Below are 11,481 nucleotides of genomic sequence, written 5' to 3' on the forward strand. Positions count from 1 at the left end.
GGTTCTTCCAGACACTTGTTCATGTAGGTATATAGCACTTACTAAATTTGGAAAAATCTCAGGCATTATTTCTTCTAACATTTTTTTCTGCCCTGCCATTTCTCCTCTCCTTTGGCAAGCCAGTTACATGTATATCAGGCTACTTGAAACTTTTCTGTAGTTTACAAATGCTATGCTATTTCTTCCATCTCTTCCTCCCATTCTGTATTTTAGATAGTTTCTATTTCTAGATTACTTCACCCACCAGTGTTTTCTTCTGCAATGTCTTCCTATGGTTAATTCTATCCAGTGTATTTTTCTAACCTTGGACATTATAGTTTTCATACATGTTCAATCTTTCATTAAACTTATTGGCCATCCATATGGAATGTAATATAATGCTTGAAATGCATGTTTTAATGTCTCTCTATGGCTTCTATTATCTGTGAAATTTCTGTATAAGTTTCTATTAAATTTTCTTCTCATTATGGGTCATTATTTCCCTTATTATCTGAATACTTGATATTTTTTAAGCCAGACAGTATAATTTTAACTTGCTGGGTAAAATAGATTATTTTGCTATCCCTATGAAAATTCTTTTATTATTATCATTATTTAAAAATGTTTTCTCTTTCTTTTTTTTGTCCTGGTGAAAATTATTGAGCTTTGTTTTGGTATATAGTTAAGTCACGTGGAAACAACCTGATTCTTCTGGATCAGATTTTGTTCAGCAATACCAGAATAGCATTTACTGTAGGACTAATTTTGTCCCCTTTTGAGGCAAAACTCTTCTGGGTACTCTTTTGTGTGTGTGTGTGTGTGAATGTGAAGTCCTCCAACGTGAGTGATGAGAACAGGAACTATTTCTAGTTCTGTATGACATCTGAGGATTGAAACTTGAGTCACTGAATGTTTTTCCCCCAGTCTCTAGTAGTTTCCTTATGTGCATGCACTGATGAGAGCTTGTCTGAATACTCTAGGGTCATCCTGTGCACACTTCTGGAGTTCTTTCTCAGTGAAGATTTTCCTCTCTGGTCACCTGCTTTGTGAATTCTAGCTGCTTTTGTCCCTCAAATTCTCAGCCTTAACTCCTCAAACCTGGGAAACCAGTGTAATCTCCCTTTGTGCCACAACCTGGAAACTCACTCAGAAAGTAAGTTGGGGAATTGTAAAATTAGCTCACTTTGTTTCCTGTCTCTCTGATATCACTGTCTTCTTTTGCCTAATATCCAATGTCTTTGTTTTTGTTTTCTTGCAGTGCTGGGAATGGAACTCAAGGCCTTCCTCATGTAAGGCAAACCTTCTAACACTGAGCTATAGTCCCACCCTCTGATGTTTTTTAAACTATCACATCTAACTCAAAAGCTTCTTCATGGCAAAAGAAACAATCAACAGAGTGAAAACATGACCTATAGAATAGAAAAAATTGTGGATCATACTTTTAATAAGGGGTTACTATCAAAGGATATAAGGAACTCAAAAAATTCAATAGCCAGAAAACAAAAAACTTGACTAAAAAGTGGACAAAGGACTTGAATCAAAATTTCTCAAAAGAAGATAAACAAATGACTAACACATATGTGAAGAAATGCCCAGATCACTAATCGTCAGGGAAGTTCAAATCAAAACCACAATGAGATATCACCTCATACTTGCTAGAAAGGCTGTTATTGAAAAGACAAAAGATGTCAAGTATTGGTGAGAATGTGAAGAAAAGGGAACTCATGCATACTATTGGTAGAAATGTAAATTAGTACTGCCAATTTGCAAAACAGTATGGAGTTTCCTCAAAAAATTAAAACTAGAAATACCAATGATCCAGCAATCTTGTTATTAGTTATATTTGCAAATGAATGAAGTCAGTATATTGAAGAGACATCTATATTTTTATATTTACTGCAGCACAGTTCATAATAGCCAAGAAATAGAAACCTAGATATTCAGCAAATGATGAATGGGTTGAAAAAACATAACTATACCCAATGAGAAGTTACTCAGTGTTAAAAATGAAGAAAATCCTGACATTTGCAACAACATGCTTAGAACTGGAGGACATTATGTTAAGTGAAATAAATGAGACACAGAAAGACAAATATTGTATGATCTTGCTTAGATGTAGATTGTAAAAAAGTCAAACTCCTAGAAACAGAGATGATAAAATGGTAGTTATAAGAGGCTGGGGTTTTGGGGAATTGGAGAGAGATGTTGGCCAAATTTCAGTTAGCAACAATAATTTTGAGAGATCTAGTGTACATTGTAGTAAAGACAGATAAAAGCCAATACTGTGTTTTTGAAAAATTGCTAAGAAAGTAAACTCTAAATGTTGTCATAACAAAAAATGATAAATATTTTTGGCAATGCATATGTTAGATAGCTTGATTTGCCCATTCAACAACATACAAATATAGCAAAACATCACATTATACACCATAAATATGTACAATTTTTATTTGTCAACTAAAAATTAATTTGAAAGTCCAGTCAGCATTATGTGTTGATCCTTGGCAGAAAAAATAGAACTTAGATATAAACAGCAGCTCTTTAGCATGTGATATATGGTTTGGGAAAATAAGTTGACAAACAAGATTTTGGGGCTTCCAGTTTAGAGTAAAAAGAAAGTTGGCTTGAAGTGCAATACTTTTGTGTGGTGAAAATAATAGTAAAGTTTATTAGGAAAGGAATTTAGTACAACGAGATAAAAGTGGGGAGAAATGGAAAAAGGAGAAACATTTCCTGCTCCCCATGCAGGAGTAAAGACTCTAGAAGTTCAGTACTTTTTAAAGGGCAGCCATCCTTTGACTGTCATTTATCTAGAGTAAACACTTTCATTGTTTTGCATTCTAGACAATTTTTCTTTAAAATTAAGCAAATTTTTTGGCTCTTAGAGAGGAATTATTATCAGTTGGCATGTCTTGACAATATTTCTGACATTTTATGGTTATTATTCATTGACATTATGATACCTTGTATATTTTATTTTAATATTTAGTTCAAAGAATAAGAAAGAGAGGCTATGATGAGGCTCAGGAATAGCATCCACCTAAAAGACAAACACAGTGATTGCTCTTCACACGTAACCTGAAATCAGGAACAATCTGAGCATCTGAGCATACGGGAACGTAAATGATAAGCACATACGATTTGCATTCTGATGTACCTGAACCATGTTTTGTATTACCTTGGCTTTTGATATCTCTAATTTTCTATTGGATTAAAAGTTATTCATTTTGGGTACAATGAAGAAATTCCAATTTGAACTCCATATACCTTTTAATTGGAGTTTTCTGAAATCACAAAGTAAAAGTGTAAAAGTTGCTGTATTTCATTAGTTTCATTCTTTTGAATGTTGCTGTGCTGAAAGCTCTGTGTGAAATTATTAGAAGGTAAGTTTTCTGATGGTTGTAACAGAAGATGCATATGTGGGAACTCACTCAAAGGGCATTATTTAAAAAAGAAATTTTCTAGCCGCCCAGATCTCAGGGTAGCTATGCCCATTCAAGGAGAGAAAATCTGTCATCTGTATGATTATTTTTACATCTGAACTTTTTCATACACCAGAGAGACTCAAAACTTTCAGGGTCATTTGCCCAGCATGTAATGGAATGCCCTGTGCAATACATTCCAATTAATATGACCATGTTCAATGGCACCGAATCACCAACGATGTATAACTTCTTTCCACTTGGCTTTATGTGGCACTTCTTTGTTGCAGCTGCAACCAGGTCTATCGCCCCTTTGATAAAAATTTCAGTTACCCCAGAGAGAGGCTTTCAACTTTATTAAGCATTGAAGTCTACACATTTGTTCTTTTTTAGAAGAACAGATCAAAGCACTCTTTCTAAGGAAGTAATCTGATAAATTAGGATAGTACTTGTGGACTTTAGCAATAATGTTTTTCTGTAATTGAAACCTAAGAACTTGTGTCAACTGACTGGACTATTATGAACTTTTTGGCATTTAACAAACGTTTTTATCTTTTTTGAAAATAAATAGGATTCCTTGATTCTATTTAACAAGTTCTTTAGCATGCTGTGTCTTTTTGATAGTGGTTAGGAAAACCTCAATCTAGGTTTAGTGATAGGGAACTGACAATCAAGGCAAAATGCAATTAGATCAAGTTCTGGTACAGAGAAAAGCCTGTGGTTTTTGGTCTTGTCTCTGGCATTAACTCACTATAAAAACTTGAGAAGAAACTTAATTTTTCTGGACCATAGCTTCCTTATCTTTGAAAAGGAAGGATGGATTAGGTGATATGTAAGACTTCTGCAGAATCTGAAATTCTCTAGTTCTAAATCTTGGGCAGAATATAATAATACTTTATAATTTGCACAGAATCATGTTTCCTTTGGGTCTCCTGCCTACTTCCCTTCCAGGTTTATTTTGGCAATGGAATTGCATGGCACTGTTACATCTATAGATTGGAATGAAATGTATCTGGAATCCTGGTTAAAGCCAGAATGGTACTGCCTCGCATAGGGGTCTCAACAGAGGCCTATTTCTCCCACAGTCCCAAGATGCAAGAATTTTGGAAAGGGTACCTGACAGAGTCCTATTGAGAAAATTGTCCTTACTGTAATCACACACACACACACCCTTTTCAGATTTCTTCACAGCTGATGGGACAAATATTACCTTTTTTGTAAGTCTGAATCTGAGGGCCATTCCTGTTAGCACTTCAGAGGTATAGATTTAGACCTTTAAATTATAATTTGTGGGATTTAAGTCCTTGGGAGAGGTAACCTGAATCAAAATATATACTATGTATTACCTGTAGACCAAATGTAATCCTTTATAATGTTATATGTTAATGGGCACTTAAAATGTAAGCATAACACATAGAAGTCCTCAAAATGTTTTATCATTAAAAAGTTGGAAACTATTTTGTGTTTTAATTCTTTCACAGTTTTAAGTTGTATGAATTTGATCAAAGGACATTATATGCATATATGGAAATATCACAATGAAACCCCTTTTTACAATTAATTTATACTTACAAAAATTTTTTAAAAAGGATTATTGAGTTGTGATGATTGGGGATCAGGTTGGGGCCATGCTTTTCTTCAGGGTATTAAGAAATATAAACTTGACTAATACAGGGGTAGTACCATTAGTAACTTTTTCTTGGGAGGTAGCCATTTAGAAGTCAAGTCTCTAATTGAGAACCTTGGCAATTTATTTATGGTATTAGATAACTCAGTAGCTCTGTGTCTCTTCTACTTTCTTATTTTTAAAATTACTATTTAAACCCCCTAAAGGTGATAGTTTCTTAAAGACCAATTGCAATGTGGCATCTGAAACTGTTAAATAAATTTTGTGTATGTGGCTGTGTTGTAATTCACTGATTTATCTTGAATTTTTTTTTTGTTTTTGGCAGTACTGAAGTTTGAACTCAGGGCCTTGTGCTTTCTAGGAAAGTGGTTTACTACTTCAAACATGCCCAACCCCATTTTGAAGTTCAAGTGTCTCTTTTACTCCTTCATGATTTTGTAATGTCAGTCATTGATCATTGGGAAAATATTGGCTCGCTAACTTAATTCAATTATCCAAATGCTGATTCATCTCATTATGCAACATCAACAAATACTTTTGTTAATATCACCATCAACCCCATAAAAAAGCTTGTAAATGTTGAAATACTAACAAATTCACAGGGGCAGATTCACATTTTCCAAAATTTTAATTTTCTCTTAAAAGGTCGAATTTTATTACAGGCAATAAATACCATTTTTATTTTCCTTCAAGTGGCAGGCTTACCTTGTTCATTACTTTAAAAAGTCTGCCAAATCTTCAATCTGGAGAGTCAACAAATGTTTATCTGTCTTTTTTTCAAGTAAAAATGATATTCCATGAAGACATAAACTGGGGACTGGGTATAAGGCTCAATAGTACAGCACTTGCCTAGCATGCTCAAGGACCTGGCTTAATCCCTAGTATAGTAAAAACAAGATATATGACAATGAACAAACAGAAGACATAAGCTGGTTCCACTTGTAACTCAGTTGCCTAAGTTGCTTTTCCTAGAGACAGCTATATTATTTCAGTATCCAGCATAAGTACTTCATGTGCACTTTCCATTTCTTCACAGAATGTTAACAAGACATGAATGTTAAGAGTTTTGTATTTCATGCAGTTATCCTTTTTATTATTTTATAATGGCATTCTTTTTGTTTGTTTGTTTTTGTGGTACTGGGGCTTGAACTCAGGGCCTACACCCTGAGCCATTCCACCAGTTCTTTTTTTTGTGATGAGCTTTTTCGAGATAGGGTCTTACAAGCTATTTTCCTGGACTGGCTTTGAACTATGATCCTCCTGAGTAGCTAGGATTACTAGGTGCCCCGCTTAAAATGACATTCTTGAGTGAAACTGGCATTTTATTTTTATTGTAAGTGCATGGTGGTGAAGAATGTGATGCCTACCAATGCAAGTTGGTATCACCACCTTGATTCTTTCTAAAGAACCCACTGTGTAACACACTGGGAATTTTTAGTATAGTGAAGAAGAAAAATAACATCTTAGTTCTATTATAACAATAGCTTTGACCTTGCATACTTCTTGAAAGGATCTTGGAGAACACAGGAGTATGTAGACCGCATTTGAAAACTGGTGGACTGGGGTTCAGTATTATGATAGTCTTGACTTTGTTCTTCAATTATCAGAAGAATGTGCCAGCTTCTTATTGCTCCCTTTCCTACAAAATTGCTTCATCAGGGCACTGTGTTCCTTTGCACAGCCACCACCATTTGTCTCTTCTCTTAATGACGTCCTAATAAATCTTTGTTTTTTCCCTATAAAAAAAAGTTGCTTCATCAGAAATAAATTATTGACACTGAGGTCCACTCATTAGGAGCAGGGAACCACTTCTTTGTTTTGAAAACAATAAATTTTTATTGGTTTGTATTAAATTGTACATAGTAAAGAGTTTCATCATGACATTTGCATACATGCACATAATGTGCTTTGGTCATATTCACCCCATGTATTCTTTCTTGTTCCTCCCCCTCCCTTCCTCTTCCATCCCCCTACTAGTCCTTTTTAACTTTCGTGACATTGGGTTTTTGTTTGTTTTGTTTTCTCCCTAGCTTCCACAAATGAGAGAAAACATGCGATACCCGTCTTTGTGGGACTGGTTTTATTTAACATTATGATCCCCTGTTCCATCCACTTTCAAGCAAATGATATAATTTCATTCTTCTTTTTTTTTTTTTTTTTTAACCTATACTGGGGCTTGAACTCAGGGCCTACACCTTGAGCCACTCCACCAGCCCTTTTCTGTGATGGTTTTTTTCTAGAGAGGGTCTCGTGGAACTATTTGCCTGGGAGGGCTTCGAACTGTGATCCTCCAGATCTCTGTCTCCTGAGTAGTTAAGATTACAGGCATGAGCCACTGGCAAAATTTCATTCTTCTTAATGGTTGAGTAAAACTCCATTGTGTATACATAACACATTTTCTTTATCCATTCATCCATTGATAGGCATCTAGGCTGATTCCACAATTTGGCTATTGTGAATAGTGCAATGATAAACATGGGTATACAGGTATCTTTATAGTAAGCCAACTTTGATTCTTTTTGGGTATAAAACCCAGAAGTGGTATGGCTGTGTCATATGGGTGGTCTATTTTAGTGTTTGGAGGAACCTCCATATTGGTTTCCATAGTGGCTGGACTAATTTACTTTCTCACCAGCAGTGGAACAGAGTTCCTCCTTCCCTTTCCTCCACTACCCCACATCTTTGCTGACATTTGTTGTTACTTGTTTTCTTGATGATAGCCATTCTGACATGGGTGAAGTGGAATCTCAGTGTGGTTTTGGTTTCTATTTCCCTGATGGCTAAAGTTGTTGAATACTTTTTCATGTGTTTATTGGCCATTAGTACGTCATTTAAAAATTATTCAGTTCATTTGTTCATTTATTTCTTAGATTATTTGTTATTTTGGTGTTGTTTTTGAGTTCTTTATATATTCTGGATATTAATGCCCTTTCAAATGAATATCTGACAAGATTATCTCTGATTCTGTAAGTTGTCTTTCATTTTGTTGATTGTTTCTTTTACTGTGAAGAAGCATTTTAGTTTGATATAATCCCATTTGTCAATTCTTGCTCTTATTTCCTGAGCAATTGGAGTCCTATTCAGATGTAGTTAAGTATTTCCCCTATGTTTTCTTCTACTTTCAAAGTTTCAGGTCTAACATTAAGGTCTTTGCTCTATTTTGAGTTGATTTTGGTTTTCCACATGTGACTCTCCAGTTTTCCCAGAACCACTTATTAGAGGCTCTTTCTTCCAATGTATGCTTTTTGTGCCTTTGTCAAGAATCAGATGGCTGTGCCTGCTTGGGCTTATTTCTGGGTCTTTCATTCTATTCTATTTGTCTATGTGTCTGGTTTTGTGCTAGTTCCATGCTGTTTTTGTTACCATGGCTCTATATAGTATAGTTTGAAGTCATATATTGTGATAGCTTAGCATTGCTCCTTTTATTCAGGTTTGTTTTGGCTATTTGGGGTCATTTGTGTTTCCAAATGAATTTTAGGATTGTTTTTACTATCTCTGTGAAGAATTTCATCAGAATTTTGACAAGAATTACATGGGATAGTATTGCCATTTTGACAATATTTATTATGCCCATCCACAAGGTCTTTCCATTGTCTAGTGTTTGCTACAATACTTTTGGGATACATGTCTTTTTTTTTTTTTTTTTGGCAGTACTCAGGTTTGAACTCAGGACCTTATACTTACGAGGCAGGTGTTCTACCGCTTGAGTCACTCCCAGCCCTGGGATCCTCTTCTTAACAATAGACTGTCTTATCTTGTTGAGGCAGATTTCATATTTTATAGCAGTGGGAACTTGAACTAGTACAAGTAAGTACTTGGTAAGCAGTACAGAGCTGCTTTTTTTTCTACTGTGTTTGCTGCTTTTTTCAAGTTGGGATAGTAATAAACAAACCTTAAGAAATTCCTGGTGTGGGGGTGGGCCAGAATTTGGATGTGGCCTGGGGTCAAGCCCTACATACTTGGCTACTACCATACTTAGGTCTCTTTGCAACTATCCAGCTCTGAAAATCAGTGATTTTAGGAGACAAATACATTCAGAAGTGACAGAAGAGGTTTCTGGTAGTTAAAACAAATTCCATAGACAGCCTTGGAAAAGTTTAGTACAAACATAAACCCAAAGGATTTGTGATGACGTTCGAAGGATTTTAGCAAATGCAACAAATAGGAATTTAAAAAAAATATATAGACAGTTAAAAAGTTACATGGCCTGGTGGTTAAAAGAATTGGCATTGAATTCAAACTGTACAACTCCCAGAATTACCATTTACCATCTTTGTGATTATAAATAAATTACTTAACCTCTCTGTGCTTTTGATGTAAGAATAAAATAGAGGAGAAATAAGACAACGTGATGAGGGATAATTATGATAATAACAAGACTTATTAAGACTTCAGTTAGTAATGGTCTGATAAGTAGTAAAGCATATGGTAAGCATTAATGGCTATTAATTATAGTAGGCACGTGATAACCATGCAGTAAAAAAAATGTCCATTATGATTTAACACATTGCCTCCTGCTTCTCAATGCTGATACAATCATATGCTTTGTTTCCATTCATTTATTTACTCATTTGTTTGTTCTATAATGACTGAACATGAACCGTGTGACAGTCGTGCTAGGTGATGATCCTGTAATTTGCAGTTCCAATCTAACTATTATTTCACCATAGAAATTAGGCTTCCTCTGATCAGACAGTTAATCTCCAGAACTCCACCATTTTCCTCTATTCATTTTTTTTTCCAAATTGGAGCCAGCCTGCTAATAATTGCATTTTGAACTTTAGGCCAACATTTTATTTATGATTTTTTTTCCCAGTACGAGGGATCAAGCCCAGGATCTTGTACATGCTAGGCAAGTGCCCTACCACTGAGCTATACCCACAACCCAAGGCTAACATTTTAAATCAAACAGAGATGTGAAAGTGTCTCCCATTTTCTGATATTGTCATAATGGCTTTAAAAACTCAAGCCAAAAAATACTTTACATAGTATATGGATCTCTTATAAAAGCCAAAAAGTATAAATTAGTATAACATTGATAATTTCAGATAGATTCCTAAAAAGTCTACAATTCATTTCTCACTGTGTATGATGTACTTGGTGCTCGAAAATTTAAGAACTGCATATATGCAGATGAAAATGAAGTTCTTTCCTATTGCCCTTATCAAAAATAAATTTCCTGAGAATGTGAAGACTCTTCCTAAGTACTGAAGAACATAAATGCTAGCAATTTATTCACTGAAAATAAGACTTGAAAATTTAAAGAAGATAATCTTTGGGTGGTAGGAAAAGCTATCATTTTTCTTCAACAGTTCTTAAGCTTCATTTTTTCCTGAAAGTTTAAATCTCCCTAATCTTTGCAAACACAAGAATGTCTGAAAATAATAGTACAGGTACACAGCAAATTTGCCTTTACAGTTCCATGTGTGACAGATTTGAAAATTGAATCAAAATTCCCATATAAAAGAATTCTAAGATGAATCCTGAAGAATTCTATCACAGAAAAATCCTTTCTAATATTTTGAGTGTCTGGACTTTTGTCTTTCATGTATTTTAAGGCAAGATGTGTTGTAGTAGAAGCTATTAAATAAAAGCATATATTTTTATTTATCAAATTAGAATCATGCCATGCCATTCTCTTGCAAAGTATCCAGAAGGAAAAAAAACTGTAATGTGAGTGACTGCTGAGTTTGCTACCTGCTTTAGAATTAACTTTTGTGTGCACTTTCCTACTCTTTCAGCCATGCCATTGCTTTAGCATCTCTTCTTTCTTCAATGTGCTGTTTTTGGCTTATATTGATGTTTGTCTCAACTGTTTCTCTCTTACTATCTTGGTGGCTTCATCTTCAGATTCTGTTTCTCACTTCCTTCTTTACCTTTAGATATCTGTATCTTTAGATTGAGCCCTTTAGGTTCCAGTCCTGGAACCTAAATTTTCTTGTTTTTACAGAGCTAGGTTTCATGGGTCCAAATTCCAGTTACAGACAAGGAGATAATAACTATTTCATAGTATGATTGTGAGGACTAAGTAAACACATTTAAAATTATTTATTTATTTATTTATTATTGTTGTGCTAGGGGTACATTGTGACATTTACAAAAGTTCTCACAATAATGCATAGTTGAATTCACTCCCTCCCTCATTTTCTTTTATACCCTCTGCCTCATTCCTGGAACATTTAAAAATTTAGAATAGAACCTGGTATGGGCCACACTGGTAGCTCACACCTGTAATCCTAGCTACTCAGGAAGCAGAGATAAGGAGCATTGTGGTTTAAGGCCAGCCCAGGCAAATGGTTTGTGAGACCCTATCTTGAAAACAAGGGCTGGTGGAGTGATTCAAGGTGTAGGCCCTGAGTTCAAACCCCACTACCAAGTTAAAAAAAAAAAAAGAACCTGGTGCGTAATAGGTACTCAGTTTGTCTTTTTTTTCTCCCCCACTTTTTCTTTTTT

General features: G+C 34.9%; 1 long non-coding RNA gene across 1 annotated transcript in view; it reads left to right on the forward strand.

Annotated features, from left to right (window-relative positions):
* LOC141423285 (uncharacterized) overlaps positions 1-4,880 on the forward strand; it is a 34,469-nt gene extending 29,589 nt beyond the window's left edge. Inside the window, exons 2-3 of the long non-coding RNA XR_012448016.1 lie at positions 960-1,132; positions 1,238-4,880. This is a non-coding gene — a long non-coding RNA (uncharacterized lncRNA). The remainder of the gene's footprint in view (positions 1-959; positions 1,133-1,237) is intronic.
* Positions 4,881-11,481: the final 6,601 nt, after the last annotated feature.

Source organism: Castor canadensis, chromosome 5 (genome assembly GCF_047511655.1).
Source record: "Castor canadensis chromosome 5, mCasCan1.hap1v2, whole genome shotgun sequence".
NCBI classification, from domain to species: Eukaryota; Metazoa; Chordata; class Mammalia; order Rodentia; family Castoridae; genus Castor; species Castor canadensis.